General features: G+C 36.4%; 1 long non-coding RNA gene across 1 annotated transcript; it reads left to right on the forward strand.

The window, feature by feature from the left end:
- The first annotated feature begins 302 nt into the window (after positions 1–302).
- Positions 303–18,186, forward strand: LOC116533880. The gene is made up of 3 exons (XR_004261491.1): positions 303–313; positions 10,499–10,503; positions 17,918–18,186. It is a non-coding gene; the product is annotated as an uncharacterized LOC116533880 (long non-coding RNA).
- Positions 18,187–19,538: the final 1,352 nt, after the last annotated feature.

The raw sequence follows: 19,538 nt of genomic DNA on the forward strand, positions 1-19,538 counted from the left end.
ACATACATGTGCATGTGTCGTTATAATAGAATGATTTATAATCCTTTGGATACCTAGTAATGGGATTGCTGGGTCAAATGGTATTTCTATTTCTAGATCCTTGAGGAATTGCCACATTGTCTTCCACAATGGTTGAATTAATTTACACTCCCACCAACAGTGTAAAAGCATTTCTGTTTCTCCACATCCTTTTCACATCTGTTGTTTTCTGATTTTTTAAGGATCGCCATTCTAACTGATGTGAAATGGTATCTCATTGTGGTTTTGATTTGCATTTCTCTAATGAGTAGTGATGAGTTTTTTTCTTATGTTTGTTGGCTACATACATGTCTTCTTTTGAAAAGTGTCTCTTCATATCCTTTGCCCACTTTTTGATGATGGGTTTTTTTTTTTTCCTTATAAATTTAAGCTCCCTGTAGATTCTGGATATTAGCCCTTTGTCAGATGGATAGATTGCAAGCATTTTTTTACCATACTGTTGGTTGCCTGTTCACACTAATGATAGTTTCTTTTGCTGTGCAGAAGCTCTTAAGTTTAATTAGATCCCATTTGTCAATTTTGGCTTTTGCTGCCATTGCTTTTGGTGTTTTAGTCATTAAGTTCTTGCCCATGCCTATGTCCTGAATGGTTTTGCCTAGATTTTCTTCTAGGATTTTTATGGTGTTAAGTCTTAAGGTTAAATCTTTAATCCTTCTGGAGTTAATTTTTGTCTAAGGTGTAAGGAAGGGATCCAGTTTCAGCTTTCTGCATATGGCTAGCCAGTTTTCCCACCACCATTTATTAAATAGGGAATCCTTTCCTCCATTGCTTGTTTTCATCAGGTTTGTAAAAGATCAGATGGTTGTAGATGTGTGGTGTTATTTCTGAGGCCTCTGTTCTGTTCCATTGGTCTATATCTCTGTTTTGGTACGAGTACTGTGCTGTTTTGATTACTGTAGCCTTGTAGTATAGTTTGAAGTCAGGTAGCATGATGCCTCACACTTTGTTTTTTTTTGCTTAGGATTGTCTTGGCTATGCGGGCTCTTTTTTCTTTCCATACGAAGTTTAAGGTGGCTTTTTTCAGTTTGTGAAGAAAGTCAGTGGTAGCTTGATGGGGATAGCATTGAATCTATAAATTACTTTGGTTAATCTGGCCATTTTCATGGTATTAATTCTTCCTAACCATGAGCATGGAATGTTTTTCCATCTATTTTTGTCCTCTTTTATTTCCTTGAACAGTGGTTTGTAGTTCTCCTTGAAGAGGTCCTTCACATCCCTTGTTAGTTGTATTCCTAGGTATTTTATTCTCTTTGTAGCAATTGTGAATAGGAGTTCACTCATGATTTGTCTGTTTGTCTGTTATTGGTGTATAGGAATGCTTGTGATTTTTGCACATTGATTTTGTATCCTGAGACTTTGCTGAAGTTGCTTATCCACTTAAGGGGATTTTGGGCTGAGATGGTGGGGTCTTCTAAATATACAATCATATCGTCTGCAAATAGAGACAAATTGAATTCCTCTTTTCCAAATTGAATACCCTTTATTTCTTTTTCTAAGCCAATTGTATTTCTAAATGACAACAGTTTTATATTTTTGCCATTAATAATAGCAAAAGATAAGTTCCTAGGAATAAGTCTAGCAAAAAATGTTCAAGCTTCGTATGAAAGAAAATTATTAACTTTCTTTAAAGATATTAAAACTACTCAAACACATGAAGAGAAAAATCATGTACAAAGAGCACAATTCAATACTGTAATGATGTCAAGCTCATATACCCTTACCTATAAATGTAATGCAAGTTCAATAAATGTCTCAAAACATTTTTTGAAATGCTTCTAAAACTCATTTATAAGAACAAAGGACCAATCATAGATCACTAATGAAGAAAATTAGTAAGATATGAATTTGTCTTACCAGGTTTCAAGACATTATTAATGTGGAGCAGTTAAAATTCTCATACTTATGAAGTTATAGGAATTATAACAGCATGGTGTTGATGCAATATGCTATTCGCATGGGAACAGAACAGAGAAGTTAGAAATGGAGAGGGACCAGTGCTTATATGTACCCTCAATATATGATGTGGTGCCATTGCAGATCAATGGGAAAGGATGAACTTTTCTATAAATTGTGGGGGGCTAAATGTTTAATAATATAAAAAATAATTAGATCCCTACATCATGTCAGACACAAATAATACCTAGTAGATTAAAGACTTAAGTGTGAAAGGCAAAACTATAAAAATTTTAGGAGCTCTAGTGTAGGAGAATATCATTATGATCCCAAGGTATGGGAGGTTTCTTCAGCAAGACACTAAATGTATAAACCATTAAAAAAGATTTACAAATCCAATCACACTAAAGTTAAGAATTGTTATCCATTGAAAGGAAGCAAAAAATGAATTAATATAACAATAGATAATAGTAGATATAGGAAGTAATCAATAAAAAGATGAGAAAGATTTTAAAAAAAGAAAGCCTGGCAAACAAATTACTAGGAATTTTGTAGAAGAGGAAATGCTAATGGATCATAAGCATCTGAAAAGATGTTGAAACTCATTTATAATTGGGAAATGCTAACTCTTGTGGAATTGGCAGGTCTGAAAAACTTGAACAAATTGCAGTCTATGCATACGTTGGAATATCATACAGCAGTACAAATTAATGAACTTGGCTAGATATATGAATGTGCTTGAGTCTCAAAACATTTGCAGTAAAACAAATTGCAGAAGAATGGTTATAGTATGATACCCCTTATAGGAAGTTCTAAAGACTCAAAACTCATTTTGTGCATTTATATGTATGTGGAAAACCTACAAAGAAAGCAAGGGAATAATTGACATTCAATTCACAATAGCAGTTGGGAAGCAGTGACTAGGGGAGGAGGCAGGGATAGAGCTGCAACCAGGAGGGGCCCTCAGGGAACCTATAATTACCAGGAAGGCTCTATTTTTTAAGGTGGGGGGGGCAAGTACGAGGGCAATCATTTTATTATTTCTCCCTGAAATGTATATTCCACCTTTTACATAGGTGGTATATTTTCATAGGAACAGTGTAAAAGCAAAAATTAAATAAAAGTACATTCTATTAAAAATAGAAAGTATATTGGGTATATGGGTATATAATATTGTTTAACCTCACTAATAAAGAGAAGAAATTTAAACTTGGAAATTGGTATCTTGACAAATCTTTGAAGTTTGCATTTTCATCTTTGTAATATGATTTACCAATATCCATTCAAAAGGAAAGATGCCGTTGCACAATGGAAAAAGAAGCCGAAAAATGTCAGAAGAAAATTCTAAAGAAAGGAGAACACTGGTTGATATTTGTAGTTGAGTGTGTCTTACCAAAATACGTTGAGAAAACTTTTCAGAGTCATGGGCCAAAGATCACACAAAGGGCCAATTCGTTTTTATATCTGGAGTTGATAAAAACTATGTGTCATATAGATCATTGGTTAGTCCATCCATGCAGGAAAGGAATGTGTGTTGTCATTTTAAACAGAGGCAGTAAAGTTCATTATATGAAAACTCCTGAATGAGTTATTACTATCAAGATTCATTTATGGAAGGAAATACAGGAAAAAGACATGATGATTTCAGGAGAGGGGTCTTAGTGTGCAAAGGAAGCTGCCAACTCTGAGTAATTTAAGAGAAGATAGTCTTATATAAAGGTCAACACAGGTGACATTATAGAAAAAGAGCATTTTGGAAATAGAATTGTTGATTTCTGTATATACATACCACACCATTTGCTGAGATTCTAGACTTAAAAATGAGCCTAGTTTTTTTAAAAAAAACCTCACTTTTACAAAGTTAAAATTAAAAAAAATTCAAATACTGTTAATAACCCGTGGGGGGGGGGGGGGGGGGGAAATGTTTAAATTTTTTTTTTTTTTTTTCCTAGAGCTCTCTGAAAATTTTAGCCTAACAAATGTTTATTCTTACAACTAATCTTTCTTATTTTTTATGTTATATAGTTTTCACATTCTCTTCCCAGCATGGTTACTTTTTACCAGTTTGTAGGTGAATTGCATTTGGCATATTAATAGTTAGCAACTAGCGAGAGATAAAGTCAGGCAGGTATGGTTGGTTCTTGAGAAATAAACTTGAAAAAAATTCCGAGAATGCAAAGGAGGATCTTATCTTTGAAAGTGAATACGGCCCTGGAAATGAGCAGAAATGGCCTGATGTAGGTGTGATGGCAGATTATTCTCTTACTTTTGGATGAGATCAGTTTGGAGAGTTTGGCTTTAATCTTATAGTCAGAAAAATTACAGGAAACATTCTGATAAGGAAAAAATGTACATTAATGTTATTTTTAAAATATTGAAGCCAGATGGTCTTTTGTTTATCCTCAAAATTCTCTCAGTTTGTATCTGTTTTAGTTCATTTTGTGTTGCTATGAAGTAATAACTGACACTGGTGAAATTTATAAAGAAAACAGGTTTATTTGGTTCATGGTTCTGCATGCTATACAAGAAGCATGGCTCTAGCATTGCTTCTGGTAAGGACCTCAGGAAGCTTCCACTCACAGCAGAAGGTGAAATGGGGCCAATGCATTACCTGGTGAGGGAGGAGGCAAGAGAGAGAGGGGAGAGAGGTTCCAAACTTGTATTAACAACCAAATCTGATGGGAACTAACAGAGAAGTCACTCAGTCTCCTAAGAACAGCACCAAGCCATTCATGAGGGATCCACCCCCATGACTCAGACACCTCCCACTATGCCCCTCCTCCAACACTGGGGATCAAATTTCAGTATGAGATTTGGAGGGGACAAATATCTTAATTATATCAGTGTACATCTAGGAAACACTAATCAATGTACTCTACCATGGATTGTATGGCCAACTGCTAAACACTTTAGTTCATTCACTCGTGCAGCAGATGTTTAGCAAATGCTGTGTCTGGGTGTGCACGTGCACGTGTGTGTGTGTGTGTGTGTGTGTGTGTGAGAAAACTTCTGGAAAAGCCTGGGAATAGAAAAGGCAGTAAGAAAAATGTAGTTACTATGCTTATTTAGACTACCTTGTGATATCATGAAGCAGAAAGACATCAAACAGCCACAAAAGAAAAGGACAGGATGCAATAAAATGATAAAGCAGAGTACCTAGTCTCCTGTGAAGGTAACATTTGGCTGAGTCAGACAATATAGTTACATAATAAATAACTTTTGATTGATTGGATGCCAATAGCATTATTACAGATCTAAGTGTTTTGAGAATTCTTTAACTCATGAAGTTTTCACTTGTCAAATTCCCATCATTTCTTGGCTTTCAAAATAGCCTAGAAAGAATAGGCATCTACCTTTTACAAACCTAAGAAATGATCCACAATTCCAAGCCCAAGGAAAATGTAGGTGAAAGAAATGTAAAAGGTGGAGTCAAGTGTGTTAACTTTCTTTTAATACTATTGCCATATTTTAATTTTATCCATTGTTATTTGAGTTTTGAGAAAGATTCAGGCTGCTATTGATGTTTTTTTTTTTAATAAAGAATTGTATGATATAGGAATGTTTCTGTGAATCTTATTTCTTCCATACAAATTAACTGGTTAATACTTAAACAAGTTTGGAATGAGAAAGTTGGTTTGCTGAAATCTCAAATTTGCAACCTGTTGTATGAATTTGGGTAAGTCTTTTTCTTTTTAATGTTATTATACTTTAAGTTCTGGGGTACATGTGCAGATCATGCAGGATTATTACATATTTATACACATGCCATGGTGGTTTGCTGCATCCGTCACCCCGTCACCTACATTAGGTATTTCTCCTAATGTTATCCTCCCCAATCTCCCCAGTCCATGCTGTCCCTCCCCTAGCGCCTCCCCCACCCCCCAACAGACCCCAGTGTGTGATGTTCTCCTCCCTGTGCCCATGTGTTCTCATTGTTCAACACCTACTTATGAGTGTGAACATGCTATGTTTGGTTTTCTGTTCTTGTGTCAGTTTGCTGAGAATGATAGTTTCCAGCTTCACCATGTCCCTGCAAAGGATATGAACTTATTTTTTTATGGCTGCATAGTATTCCATGGTGTATATGTGCCACATTTTCTTTATCCACTCTATCATTGATGGGCGTTTGGGTTGGTTCCAAGTCTTTGTTATTGTGAACAGTGCTGCAATAAACATGTGTGCATGTGTCTTTATAATAGAAAGATTTATAATCCTTTGGGTTTCTAAAATTTACATAAGCCTTAATCTTACTGAGGCTTACGTTTCTCATCTGAAAAAATAGGTATTTTTTTATTACTGCTGTCAGAATTATGAGGTAGCATATGTAAATTACTTATTACAGCCCCTGGAGCATGGTGATTTCTCAGAAAGCATGAGGCTTCACTAGTGCATCTATCCACAGAGTTATGTGTAAATTGCCTCGCCCATGATAGGTGCACAATAAATCTTATTTTTACAATACATTTTAGTATTAAATGAGTTTTTAGATGAGGCTTTGGTTTTGGTAATCTCAGGGAAGGTGATAATTACTGTATAGAGTATGACAGGAAGAGAATTGACTGCCATCCAAAAATATTTCAGGCAGTTGTTAGACAAATTATTTGATATAACCACTATGCATCTAGTTATTATAAAAATACTTCACCTTTTTACACAACTTGTCGGACTAATTATAGATTAAGTATGAGATAATATATATATTATAAACAGTGTTATGTGTTCTGGGCTTGTGCTTAGCACACCCTGTATACATGTGAGCTATGGATTGTGAATACAAATGCTCCTTGACTTACAATGGGGTTACACCTGGCAAACCCACTTACAGTCCAACTATCAGTAGTCAGGACCATCTGTCTGTAGCTCTCTTTGTCTTTTAAGTGTTGTTGTCTTCATTCTACATTAGAAAGTGTTTTATGATTCCAACTTCCATGTGAATTTTGGGAGAGAGCTGGGTGGTACTTAAGAGGACATCAAATTGATAATTACTCAAGTAACAACAATGAAATAATAAACATGGTAATTTCTTATTTTCTGCATAATTCTGTACTTTGCAAAGAACTTTCATGTAATTGATCTTTTTATCCTTTCAACAATCCATTAAGAATTCCCTTCTTTATAAAAGAAGACTGTCTGGTGTTAGTCTCTTTCTACCTACTAATTATGAGATAGCAATGGAGCATGGTGGTTTCTCAGAAAATATTAGGCTTCACCAGTGCTTCCTTAGGGTTACATATAACCCAACAGTCTATTACGGTGAGTATCATACAGACTTTTTCCTCCCTCTTCCTCCTTCTCTTTATTCTTTTTAATGAGAAAACTAAGCCTTAGGGAGAATAAAGGACTTGCTCAAAGGTACACACACAGAAAATGGAAGATCTGGGAATTTGATCACAGGCTTTTACATGCGGACCCCAGGTTATCAACTGCTTGCTGGGTCTCAGATAAGCCAGCCCCATGCACTCATTCCTCATATCCCTACTTTATATATAAAAAAAGACCATCTAGTGTTAGTCTCTTTCCATCTATGAAGTTACATTTTGTTTGCCGATGTTCTAGATGGAAACCTTTGAGGATCATGATACTTTGGCCACAATGCCCATATGTTTTAATCATCGGTTATAAATGCCTGTGGCAGCAGCCTCGTCATCCCTGCTCAAAGGAGCATTGTTCATTTTACTTCCTGTGGTCTCGGGCTGGAGTTACTGAGTGGAAGTAGTCCCCTGTTTTTAGAAGAGGAACGCTGAGATAAATATTTCACTTACCAGGCATTTTATGAATCTTAAAATGGTGTCATTTGTAGCAGTCATCCGTGAGTGTTTATTTCAGTCGTATAATAATTTGCTCAACAAATACTTTGTTGCTAAATCACAATGTTGTTGGAGACTTAAAGTGACTTTTTCTCCTGAACCGCTTTGGAGAGAAATTCTGTATTCCAGTTTTTCTTCAGAGAAAAAAATAAGGATGTAGAACATAGTACGGCACTCTTCTGTAAACTTTGCACTTGATAGCCTTGACTTCCAAGGTTGCATTTTGAGTCTTTGAGTCAGTTTCCCTTTACTGTTTTATATATATTATTTCATTATTAGAGCATTAAGGTGATGACTTGGGCGTGGGTTAACCATGCTTAATTGCAGTTTTGATTTATCTATGATTTGGGATTCAGTCATTACCTTTCTCCACCTCATTAATCCACTCATCAAAAGTTGACTGCATAGATTTGTTTCATTGGAAATTGAACTGCTTCCAAACCACAGAGGTGGCTCCTCCGTATGACTTCAAATACTAGTTTCAAGTATCAGAGTGTCTGGGCCAGCCAAGATGTCCTTGAACAATAGAGGTTAGTTCACTGTGGTGGTTCAGTCTTGTGGTTCTCTTTCTTGACTGGAAGTTATAAAGTTGGAGCCAGAACCAAGACATTATGCTTGCTTCAGATAAATCCTGAGTATAAATTAGTCAGAAATTAAGTAATACCATTTGGCAAGGGCATGAGAAATATCCCAGGGTCTTGAATATATTTAAATGCCATAAATGGTGAAACTTGGAGCTCATTAAATATGAGGAAATGATTTAAATAATAAAACCCTAAACTTCAAACTCACTGTTATTTTCTTTTCCCACCTTCAATTTCCTGCCAGGAAATAGTGCCGTAGACCAACAATCTTGTGGTTCAACTCTTTGCTGCCAAAGGAGTACATTCAAGTTATCTTAAACTAATTCCTATAAATGAATGTCTGATTCTTAAAAACCGCTGAGGGAGATTCCATAAACTCCTTCAGTAAACTTTAGCAATGTTTGAATGACCTTGCAGTCAAAGGTGGTTCTTAATGTTTAAACTAAACCTCCTTGCTGGTGTCAGAATATCATCTGTGAGTTTGTTTTTATAAATATCAGAGATGGAGAAGATTTATCTTGAGACTACATGAGAAGTACTTGAAATAACACTTTTGCATTTACTAAATTATTTCCTGAAATAGTTTTTAAAAAAATTCTTTCAGTGTTTTAGGAATAGCCCTTGTATCCATTCATTTAGGATTCTTATTAAATAAATTGTATTTATGATACATAATCCTTATGTAGTGGTAACATTTTTGGTGGTGTGTGGGTTTGGAAGGACCCAAGGGCCCTTTCTATCCTGACATTTTATATATTTTTTATTTTTTTAGTTACTGAATGAATCAGAAAAGCCTATTTTACCCTAATCTAGCTCTGTTTCTTGGACTATAAATAGTATGAATAAGATTTGGACAAGCCTGTGAACTTTCCTCTGACTTAATTAGAGCAGTGTTTTTCACTGGTTATTCCTGAGAGGCAGGGTCAGATCTGATAGATTAGCTCAGTTCAAATACTGCGTATACCGACTCAACACAAGAGTGAAAGCCAGAATATGAGAAATGACAGAGATATATAGGCTTGAAATAATGTTTTCAAGTTTGTATTATGGATGCCCATCTACTCTGTAGTTTCCTCGGATAAAATTATCCATTCTTGAGATTTTATGTAAGTTTGGATGTTATGGATTCTCATATTTTTTTGTTCTTGCCTAAATTCCTCTTCTGAAAAATTTCCTCTGAATGTTAGATTATATTTACAACTTTAGACCTTGTAGTGTCTTGGATTTTCACGGATACCCCATACTCAGCATGTACAAAATTGAATCTTTCACTCAAACTTGCCCTCTCCTGTCTTAGTGAGTGATACCACCATTCATGTAGTTAGTTGCCCAAGCCAGAAAGTGTCTTGATTTCATATACCTGTGTCAATTGGGATTAGGTTTTACCCTAAGTTATAGAACATTCCAATTCATAGAAACTAAAATGAGATAGAAGTTTGCTTTAGCTGTGCATAAAAATCTGGATTGGCCCTTGAGGACTGTATGGTGCCCTATAACATTAAGGACAATTTTTTAAAGAATATATCTTATTACCTTTTATGGATGGTGGCATCCAAGTTCCAGACAGCAGGTTAAAGGAAGAGAGAAAGAAGAGCAAATGGCATGTATCTCTATCTCATCAAAAAGATTTCAAGAAGCTGCTATATAAACACTTGAGCTTACCATCCAATTGGCCCGCATTTAGTCATATGGCTAAAGCTAGCTGGAAAGGAAAAGTGGGAGCTGTAGTTTACATTCTGGGAAGACATGTGCCCTAAATTGGAGGCTTGATCACTACTGAAAAAGGGGAAAATGGATATTGCAGGATAAGTTGTGCATTCCCAAACATCCATCAGCACCCTTACACACTTCTGTTCACACAAGTACAACATCAGCCACTCCATAAAGAAAGCAACTGCCAAATACTGTAAAATTACTCATCTACTCAGAGTCCTTGACCTTTGGGTATGCCGGTTTGTTCTCCATCAGGGCCAGATGTAGCGCTTTGTGGTCTGGTGACCTACAAACTAAAAGATGTTCCATCTGCCCCATAAGTGCTAAAAATACAGTGGTACAGGAGGAGCAGAATAACTTCTGGGAGATAAGAAATGCATAGGAGTCACTATCCATAGCAGTTATCAAAATCTGTAGGACAGGAATTATGAAAATTATGAAGACACTCTTCTCTGGCACTAGAAAAGGTCCTGGATTTAGTTTATCTGGTATCTCCTGGCTTTGCTTTCTGGTAATTCCCTAGTCCCATGTTCTCTGTGATGTCTGACTATATCCTTTGGGATTTAGTCATTTTTACTCTCCTCTTGTCCACAGCTGTATCTAAGTGCACACCTCTTAAGGATAGTCCATGTCCTACTGCTGTAGATTTGATGGCCCAGGGATTGATTTTTTGGGCAGGGGGAGGTAGCCGAAGAATGCATAGGGGTGAATTTCCCAAGAAAAAAATGTGAAAGTGAAAGAAGGAACCAGTGATGCTATGCCTGAGAACATCAACACTTAAGAGTTAGATGAAGAATATGGACCTGAAAAGGAAGAGAGAGAGAAAATTGCCAGGAAGAGGACAAGCATGAATTTGTGATGTCCTACAAATCAAAAGAAAAGAAAATTTCAAGAAAGAGAATATAGTCCAAAATATATATATTGAGGTTTGTAAAAAATGCAGAAATTGAAGTGTCTATAATGTTTGGTAATTAGAAGTCATGTGAGACCTTGCAAAGCAAGAACAGTTTCAGTGGAGAGGTGGTGGGCACAAACCCTGAATGTGGTGGGTGCAAGGGTGTAGGGAGAAAGCAGGGTAGGAAGTTTGAACCTGGCTATAAAGATAGTGAAAGGGAAGGGGAACATCAGAAAGTTGAGATTCACTCAAATTCTCATTCCTTTTTTATTAGAGAGAAAAGATAGTATTTCAACTTGCAAGACAATAGGAATGATGTCATTTGTATTTACTGTGCTCCCTTTCTCAGCTTCAGATCACTTGATGTGCTCTATTATGGTAGGTGGCAGAGACTGGGAATTTAGGATTTTTTTTTCCCTTGACAGGTAGTTGGAGGAGTTAAGGAGGAGAAAATTGACCATAGCTCATTGGACATTTATAGGCTGAGAACGGACTGGAGGAAAAAGAGAAAGCTTTGATGCCCAGGAATATTTATTGAAGAGAATTACTTTGTAAAAAGATCAATAAAACATGACTGTTATGTGCAAGACACTGTGTGCACTAACGCAGTGAGCGTTCTCTAAAAGAAACCATCTTTGTAATTCAAACTTTTCTGCAGTCAAGTTTAATGAAGTGACTCTCATTTAAGTCCCTATTACATGATCCATGTAGGAAATTTCTCCTAGGATTTGGTACTAGCATTAACCATGCCATCTTTGAGAAACATCACCTGTCTTTTCCTTGTATCGAGTAATATTAGATCACATCCTTAGTCATCTCCCATGCATCAGGCACAATGCCCAACACTTCACCTACATTTTCTCAGGGTGTTCTTGCAATGTCTCTTTGAAGAAAGTACTGTCATCATTCCACTGGTGAGGTTAAGGTAACAGTCTCTCAAATTTTCACTCCTTCTTAGCTGCCAGAAAGCTTAGAGCAAAATATTAAGCCCAATCATGGCAACTCACTGAACACTTCTTTTATAAACACAACAACAAACAAACAACAGTGAAAAAGACAGGTATTTTGCCTTACTTCTAATCAGAATTCTTAAACACTCAAGTAGAATGACTCAATTTTAGTGTAGGCTGCTGTTGTATAACAGCTGACTTATTTTTCACGTTATTTTCTCCTTTCAACTTTTTTTATCCTTGAAAATAGTTGAATTCATCCTTTCTTAAGTGATTTTTTGAATATATAGTGATTTTAAAAAAGAAATAGGGTACAAAAATTGAATTTTTCTATTATGAGTTGAGTTCCTAATTTAAATTTTAGACTTTTGATATTTTCACTAAATATACAATGATACAAATATCTACTAACTCATATGCTCCTTTAGGTCAAGTCTCTTTATATATATAATAACATTTGCAACCATGTAACATATTTTACGTGTATGTTTCTAGGAAGGAATCATAAGAGATACTTACATAATTAATAAATTGATTTTTGTTTGTTTTTTGAGATGGGATCTTGCTCTGTCGCCCAGGTTGGCATGCAGTGGCACAATCTTGGCTTACTGAAGCCCCAGATCTCTGGGCTGAAGCAATCCTCCTGCCTTAGGCTCCTGAGTAGAGAGGCTATAGGCATGTACCACCACTCCCAGCAAATTTTGTAGATTTTTTTTTGGACATAAGATCTCACTAGGTTACCCAGACTGGTCTTGAAATCCTGCCCTCAAGTGATCCTCCTGCCTTGGCCTCACAAAGTGCTGGGATTACAAGCATGAGCCACCACACTTGGCCCAAAATTTGATGTTTAAAATGCAATTTGGAGTAAACATAAGTATGAGAAAAAAAATTAATGCTGCATATGTTACTTTTCCTTGTAGATTTTGGTTTGGGAAAGACTTTTTTTTAAAAAAAAAATCTAGACTGGATAATTTCCTATGTTAAAATATGGAATTATAAAATAATTCTTTATGCATCTAAAATAACATTGGGCCTTAATTTTTATGTCCTGTAGAATTTCCATTCAGAAATTTGAAAGTAAGATTACATAACGTGACGTTCAGATGACTTTCAGGCTGTTTATGTGTGTACAACTTGTTTGGGCAACTGTTCTTGTTCAACTTAAGTAAATATAATTTACATTCCTCCTAAGAGACGAGGAAACTGACCTTAATTTTCTCTAGTTTTAGATTTAACTTTGATACATGCAATAAGAATGATAATTTATAAGAATGAGCACTTTCTCATGTTGATCATTAGTCATAAGGATAACTAAGGATGATTAACATTTTCATGCTGCAGCTTTAGATGAATTAGATTTTTGAGAAGTTGATAATAGAGATAATTGTCTTAAACGCCAAGGTTTTCCCAATTAAAACTAATTTGGAGGCATTTTTCTAAATGTAGAGTAAGTTGGAAGCCTTATGTGTTGGAGTGGATTGTAAATATTTAACACAATAATTTCAGTTAACTGCTGGTCTACCAGGATGCAAGACCTTCTATAGGTTATAATTCTGGGACTAAGTGACTCATCACTCAGATCCCTCTTAAACAAAAGTGTAAGCAAATTTTTTTTTTCTCATATTCACTTTGAAATAGCAAATATGCAAACAGATAATTTTTTCTATTAATATTGATAACCCTCTGTGTGCAAAGCACAACATTGGTCCTTTAGAGATAATAATATACATCAGACTTTGCACTCAAAGAGGTTACAGTTTAAGGGGGAAAATTAGACATGTTCACAAAATACATAAGGCCCTAACAGAGGAGCAGATTAAGGGTCTTGCCTGGGACTTAAGAATTTATCATTTATATGCTGAATCCCCAAAAATATTTGATATGACCAAATTAAAGGTGATCAGCCATAGAGTTTGAAACCTAACAAAACAGAAACAAATATAAATCCCTTCCATGATTGTGGTAGAAAGCGCATTAAACATGTATAACTAGTTTATTGAACATTGTGAACTCACTACTTCTGCTGTGCCACAGTGAGTCTCCTCTTCACATTGCCTAATAATGCCTTGTACTTATCCCATTTTTCCAGTCACTTTCAGTAATTAAACACTATGTCTGGCTCAGAGTGAAGCATTGATGTCATATCCAATTCCATGGATAGCTCCTTCCCTTTCCCCAGCACTAGCCAAGCTTAGGCCTCAAAGACTCCTTTTCTCCTTTTCTCAGTTGGAAGAAAAGATGGCACGATCAGAAGAGAATGGTTTGCTACTGGGTCACCTCCTCCCCTTCCTTTTTTGGGGTTCTTGTTGGGTCCTAAGGTATATTGAGCGAACTGGAAGGAAAGACAGGAGAATTTAGGTTTTTTTTTTTTTTTTGACAGTTTTGCAACTCTTGTTGCCCAGTCTAGAGTGCAGTGGCCGATCTCAGCTCACCACAACCTCTGCCTCCCGTGTTGAGGCAATTCTCCTGCCTCAGCCTCCTGAGCAGCTGAAGTTATAGGCATGCACCACCACACCCAGCTAATTTTGTATTTTTAGTAGAGACGGGGGTTTCTCCACGTTGATCAGGCTGGTCTCGAACTCCTGACCTCAGGCGATCCTCCTGCCTCGGCCTCCCAAAGTGCTGGGATTACAGGCTGAGCCACTGAGTTTTGCTGAAAGTTGCATTCTTGAATTATATAACCGGCTGCCTTTGGTGTTGGGAAGGCAGCCTGGTCTTGCATGGGCTGAGATTAGTCTGCCCATTGCTGGTGGCTTCCATTCATGTGGTGTTTTCTGGTGATAGTGAATATTGTTTCCTTGGGAGTGCTTGGGCTTCAAAGGAGTAGGCCATCTTTGGGCTTCTTCAGGGCTGTGGTGCCAGCCTTCATTCTTAGTGGAGGGACTGGCAGCTCTAGATCTCATGTCTTCACCTCTGTGCTTTTTCACATGGACTCCTGGGAACCTCTTTGCTGTTCTTCATGCCCCTAGAGAGTGTGAGGGGACTGTGTGTGGCATTGCTGCCCATTATCATCTCAGACACACTATGACATGTCCATTTTTGCCTTGTAGGAACAGCTGCTCTAGCATGGCTTCTTTCTTTGAAAATATGTGGTCCAGAAGCAGGCCAAAGTGTCCAAGTTCATATATGCCCCTGAACACATATCATGCTCCCTCACAAAGACCATCATTTTATTCTAATGGTAGGAGCACCTTCTTGGGTGCTCTAGCCTCAGAATCACTCTGCCAGGGAGTAGGGGAGTGACCTCCTTTCCTCTGGGTGAGTGAGTCCCTGGAGATTCTGCCTCACTTGGCTTCAGGATGAAGAAACCCCCATTTACCTTTATTCTTTTTTTTGTTTTTAAGTTCTGGGGTACATGTGCAGGATGTACAGATTTGTTACATAGGACATTTACCTTTTTTCTTTATCATCTGGGTCATCTCTTTCATTCATTTCTCTTTCTCTTTGTTGTCTGCTTATTTGAATTACAGTTGTGGTGGATGTAGGAGCTGTTAGGAGAACCAGCTTAGCTGCTGTTTAATCAACCCCAAGATGCTGTTTGTCCCCATTTTTTACTCCTTTAGGACACTGTACTTAATAAATTTGTCCTCCATTTTGGGTTCTGCTTGTTAATTCTAGGGCAGTGGAAAAATAATCTCACTCAACATTGTGTTAAATAGTCACCTGCTTCCATACCTAGCCCTGACTATTTCTGGCATTTAAATTTCTTTTATAAATAGCAATGTAAGAATGGTAAAAAAAAGTTCTTTTCAAAGTCATTATCATTTTATATACACAGCTTATTCAACTTTCTCTCATGGTTTTTAAGATTAGAAGTGGTATAAAAATTGTTTCCTCATGCTATTGTGAATGACTTACAAAAATAGTTTCCAGTGCAGAATATTATTCCACTGTCTGACATTGGCCATTTCACTTGACAATTAATCATTAATAATTTCATAATTTTGGATCATTTGGATAGTTTCAGATAAAAAATAATGTAAATAATGCTGAGAAGAATATAATTGGACATACATTTTCCCCCTTTAACTTGGATTATTCCATTTGTATGAGCAATAACTACTTTATGAATGACAGCTGGAGTTACTGAGCTTAGTTTCCCAGAAACTTGGAAAACATTTTGTATTAAATACAGATGTAATTTTGTATTGGTTATCTTTCTAAACGGTATCAACTCTGACCCTGGGAGAGATGTTAATTTCTTCCTTTTGGTTTTTAGCTAGGTTATGTCTCTAAGCTAATTTCGAGTGGAATATTTTTATGATTTAATATTTTATTTTCATGGTTTGGCAGCAAGTGATTTGTTTCTGTGCTGGGATTTTGGCAAAAGCTTTCTGAAAATCTCAGAATTATGTCAACCAATTTACACTTTCTGTGATCCAAGACGATGATTACTTCCCTGAATTCCAACAACTTGGTAAATTTGGGGGAGCTTCATGAATGCCTTTTGTGGAAACCATGGTGGAGGTCCCTGATTAGACTTCCTTCTTTAATTATTTCACCTAGCAGCATAAACCTAAACGTTTATACTTTTTTGGAATATAGTCAGAACTTTAATAAACGCCTTCTTGACAGAGTCTGAAATGAAACAAAAAATTGGAAAAGATAATGGCAAAGGTCTTTGTTCTTAATGATGGCACAGGTGGGCTAGGTGTGTACAACTCATCAGGGAACTGAAAGAATGAGCGGAATGAACATATTGTTAGGGTGTGAACTGCACAACAGTTGATCTCTGAAGTGGACAGCTACCAGAGGTGGATGTTGTACTGCCAAGCTCTCTCTTTTTCAGTTTGAGGGAAAAAAAGAGAGAGCCCTAAGTTCTGAGTATGAGCAAATGAATTTGTAAAATATAGACCTCTTACAGCAGACATCTACTATTAATAAAGATTAACTGACAAGGATCCTTGCTACTAAATTCCTTTGCAGTCACTTCCTGGGGATTCACATTCACAAGGTAGTGCATTCCTGATGATAGTGAAATGTAAACACCAATATCATTATGTGGCTTAGCTTCAGCTAGAATTGCAGTTGCTGGTTGAGTAGACTGGCTCAAATGGGTTGGTTCATAGAGCAAATAGAAAGATCTTAAAAGATGGTAGGCTGGAGGGATCTTTGTTAGTGAGTAAGCTGAATGAATGGGGTTACCATGAATTAGTGTGGGAAGTAAATAAGAATTGCCGGACAAGCCACAGAATGCAAGAACATATTTGCAAACTATACATCTGATAAAGATCTAATATTCAGAATCCGTAAGGAACTTAAACCATTCAACAAGCAAAAAACAAATAACCCCTTTAAAAAGCAGGCAAAGAACATGAACAGACACTTTGCAAAGGAAGACATACAAGCAGCCAACAAACATATGAAAAATGTTCCATGTCACTAACTGTCAGAGAAATGCAAATGAAAATCACAATGAGATGTCACCTCACATTAGTCAGAATGGCTATTACTAAAAAGTCAAAAACTAACAGATGCTGGTGAGACTGTGGAGAAAAGGGAACAGTGAACACTGTTGGTGGGAATATAAATTAGTTCAGCCACCTGGAAAGTAGTTTGGAGATTTCCCAAAGAGCTTAAAACAGAATTACCATTTGACTCAGCAATCCCATTACTGGATATAATCCAAAAGTACATAAATCATTCGACCAAAAAGACTCATAATTTCATTGCAGCACTATTCACAGTAGCAAAGACATGGCATCAACCTAGGTGCTCATCAATGATAAAATGGATAATGTACACTATATATATATACACACACTATATAATATATACTATATATATACACACACGCACTATATAATATACACTATATATATACACACACTATATGTACATTATATATATATATACACACTATATATATATACACACTATATATATATATATACACACACACACTATATATATATATACACACACTATATATATATATATATATATACACACACACTATGTAATATTATGCAGGCATAAAACACCAAAATCATGTCCTTTGCAGCAATGGATACAGCTGGAAGCCATCATCCTAAGCAAATTAACACAGAAACAGGAAACTAAATGCTGCATGTCCTTATGTATAAGTGGGAGCAAAACCTTGGTTACATATGGATATAAAGATGAGAATAATAGATACTGGGGACTGCTAGAGGGAGCAGAAGGGGGCAAGGGCTGAGAAACTGTTGGGTACTACCTGGGTGATGGGATCATTTGTACTCCAAACCTCAACATCACCCAACATACTGATGTAGCAAATCTGCACATGTACCCCCTGAGTCTAAAATTCAAGTTGAAATTATTTAAAAAATTATATAAGTATTATAAAAGCAAACAAATGAAAAAAGAAATCTACTCAATTCTTGTAAAAAGTGGTTGATATGGTTAGACTTCCCAAATCTCATCCTGAATTGTAATCCCCATGTGTCAAGGGAGAGAACAGGTGGAGGTAATTTAATCATGAGGGTGGTTTCTTGTGATACTAAGTTCTCATAAGATCTGATGGTTTTATAAGTGGCTCATCCCCCTTTGCTTGGCCCTTCTTCTTCCTGCCGCCTTGTGAAGAAGTTGCCTTGCTTCCTGTTTGCCTTCTACCATGATTGTAAGTTTCTCGAGGCCTCCCCAGCCATGCTGAACTATGAGTCCATTAAACCTCTTTCCTTGTAAATGATGTAGCCTTGGGCAGTTCTTTATAGCAGTATAAAAACTGATTAATAGAGTGGTGTTCACTATCTCCTAATTAATATGTGAAGTGCAAGAAGTTACCACTTATTGGAAGTACTTAATAAATATATGTATCTGTGCTTAAAAATAAATAGCTCACTAGAGTTGGAGGTTGGGGTATTCTGAACCATCTTTGGTCTGGAATGCTGCCCAGTATAAAAACCTTTTTCTTGATCAAATAAACTTTGTTAAAAGAACACATAACAAAAAAACAGCTTGGTGATTTGGACCTTAAATCCAGATAGTTGGCTAATGTCATCTCCTAAGACTCATGGGGAATAAAATAGTAGGGATTACACAACAGCAGGCTGGGTCTACAGAGAGGAGTGAATCCAAAAAGAATAAGCAGGAGGCATAATGGAAGAAAACTGCAGGACATTAGAATGGTCAACATTTTGTCTCCAGCCCAGAGAACTAACCAGGTTGTTTTCTTAGGATAACTTTGTGTTTCTCTTGGGGAAGTGACATCGGGAAGGAGAAACCCAAACTCAGCTTTTTTCCTATATCTTGAGACCTTCTGTGTATCATATAAATATCTTCAGTTTAAGGAGCATTATCTTTTCATTTGATTTTGATAGGCTAAATAAGTTACACTACTTAATGACTTAAGTAAAGACTTAAAAATAATATCATACATTTATATGTCATTCAGTTAAAGCAGAGCTGACTCAAGATGAAACACAATGAACTTCTCCTACTCCATTGAGTATCAGCTTAATTCTCTCAAGATTCTCCTTGTCTCTCCTAATGAGGAAAGAAAGCTAGGAGACTGATACATTGGAAGATCCTTCTATAGGTTTTTTGAGAGAAGACTAAACTGGAATACATATATCAGAATCAGGCTGATGTAGAAGTGAATTTGGAAATTTGATTATGGACACTTTGCTGCCTATGAGAGAAAGCTATAGGTGGTTTAGGCAAGTCAGGCTAGACA

The sequence above is a fragment of the Sapajus apella genome, unplaced genomic scaffold (genome assembly GCF_009761245.1).
Source record: "Sapajus apella isolate SASKATOON/1434 unplaced genomic scaffold, GSC_monkey_1.0 scaffold84, whole genome shotgun sequence".
NCBI classification, from domain to species: Eukaryota; Metazoa; Chordata; class Mammalia; order Primates; family Cebidae; genus Sapajus; species Sapajus apella.